Raw genomic sequence first — 2,358 nt, forward strand, 5'->3', positions numbered from 1 at the left:
TGCTCCCCTCTCCTGGCCACGGATCCAAACCCGGCGATGATCTCACCATCGGTGCTCCCCGTTTAGCATTTACCACATTTCGGGCCGGCTTCATTCTCACTGCTCCTCACCCATCATTTATCTCCCAATTTATAACTGGCCATTCAGTACTTATTTTCAATCACTTTAATTTCGTTTTGTTTTCATTCGTTCTTCTGTCACTGAACTGCTACTTGTTGCTATTAATTATAACTCATTAACTGGCTGTCCATTTGCTCGTACAATTAAAGGGCTGGTAATTTACTCGGGACTCGTCGGGATTCCTTGCACTTCTGATGAAGCTGTGATGGTGGAAGAGGAGCAGCTCTGAGGAAATTCCCAGAGAATCCATTTTGTTCATGTTTTAATCTTTGCTGGAGGCGTTTATTTTCACTTATTTACTCCAGACTCTCTTATACTGAACATTGCAATTTTATGTTAAAATTGTTGTCAACTGCCCAATCCTAGCAGCGGTAACGAGTTCAGTTCCCACCCCCAGATCCTGCAGTAAAGTACATTTCACATCAAATACTGTGAAACTGGCTCCCTTGCTGTAATCTGAAGGCTGATTCCCTGCTTCTGTCTGTTTCCCATTTACAGCGAACGTGATGACGATTGTGATCCTGTCGCGGGGAAAGTGCGGTCTCTCCAGGTGTATCACCCGCTACCTGGTGGCCATGGCGGCGGCGGATCTACTGGTCATTATCACTGATGTGATACTGGTTCGGATTAATGATTATTATTTCCCAACTAACTTCCTGTTCCTCACACCTGTGTGTTCTTTCCTCATCGCCCTGATTCATGTAGTCAGAGATATTTCTGTCTGGTTAACAGTCGCTTTTACTTTTGATCGTTTTGTTACCATTTGTTGCCAGAGGCTGAGGACTAAATATTGCACCGAGAAAACTGCAGCCGTGGTCATAGGAACCGTGTGTCTGCTGTTCTGTTTGAAAAACATTCCCTGGAACTTTGCATTTGAACCCTGGTATACAATCGACAACATACCCTGGGGCTGTAATACAAAACTAGAGTATTACACTGTAACTGCGTGGGTAGCATTTACCTGGATTCAGCGCTGTTTCACCCCACTGCTCCCAATAGTCCTGATGCTGCTGCTCAATGCTCTGACCGTAGGACAAATTTTGGCGGCCAGTAGAGTCCGCAGGAGGCTGAGGAGCAGCAAGAATGATGCGAATCACAATGATCCGGAGATGGAGAACCGAAGGAAATCCATTATCTTACTCTTCGCTATATCCGGAAACTTCATACTGCTCTGGACGACGTACGTGATAGTTTTCTTATTAATGCGAATTACAAACCGTTATTATTCAACAGGTTTCAATGACCCGATGCTTATCGCAGATTGGACCAGCTATATGCTCCTGCTATTGAGCTGCTGCACAAACACGTGTATTTATGCAGTAACACAGACTAAATTCAGAGAGGAGCTGAAGATTGGGATGAAATATCCACTGAGAATAATATTTAAATTAGTTTAGCAACGAAAAGATCGGAGGAATTCCCAGCATTAGACCTGCATTGCATCTCATATCCCATCCTGTGTTCTTGCATCTTTTAGCGGAACCCCAACAGGCTCCATCTCTGCCCCAGGCTTCTCCAGATATAACGCTGGCCTCTATCTGACAAGGCCCGCGTGTTCCCATGTAAGAGTCAGTGAGCAAGGTAGAAGAGCTAGCATTATGTGGATGGTAAGGTTATAAAAGCGATAGGTGTTTAATTGGATTAAATCAAACTCTGGACACAAAGAAATACAAGACCCAGCATTGAGGTTTAGGCTGATGTGAGAATGGGATGTTGGTTGCTGGATGAGCGTCAGAACACGTGGGTTACACCAGTTGAGTGTGAAAGGAGAATAAGCCCGTCTGTAATTAATATTTAAATAATATAAGGACATGAACAATAACTGTGGTGGCTTATGTGTGTGCATTGCCTGGAGAACAATAAACAGATCATTAAAACAATCAGCCTGTGTTGCCTTTGGACTTTTATTTTCTCTAGCTCGTGCACAGCTCCTCCATCACCCACGGGACTGTGGGATTTATTGGAACTAAAGCAATGTTGTTTCCTATAGTGAGACTCCTGGACTTGTGCCGAAGAACAGTGGTGAACTCCGTTCCCAGCCATTGACTCCATCCCTCTCCCTAACATCTGTCTGAGGCTGACCCGCACTGTCCACAACCTTGGAGTCATATTTGACCCTGGAATGAGCTTCCGAGTATCCGCAGCATAATGAAGACTGCCTATTTCCACCTCAGTAACATCGCCCGTCTCCACACTTGCCTCAGCTCATCCACTGCTGAAACTCTCATCCATGCCTTT

At 44.9% G+C, this 2,358-nt stretch overlaps 1 pseudogene; it reads left to right on the forward strand.

Annotated features, from left to right (window-relative positions):
* Window positions 1–626: 626 nt before the first annotated feature.
* Window positions 627–1,922, forward strand: LOC147093519 (putative G protein-coupled receptor 139; annotated as a pseudogene).
* The last annotated feature ends 436 nt before the right edge of the window (window positions 1,923–2,358 follow it).

This window comes from Somniosus microcephalus, unplaced genomic scaffold (genome assembly GCF_052327205.1).
Source record: "Somniosus microcephalus isolate GS21.2 unplaced genomic scaffold, FLI_Smic_1.0 unresolved_chr1, whole genome shotgun sequence".
Lineage (NCBI taxonomy): Eukaryota > Metazoa > Chordata > Chondrichthyes > Squaliformes > Somniosidae > Somniosus > Somniosus microcephalus.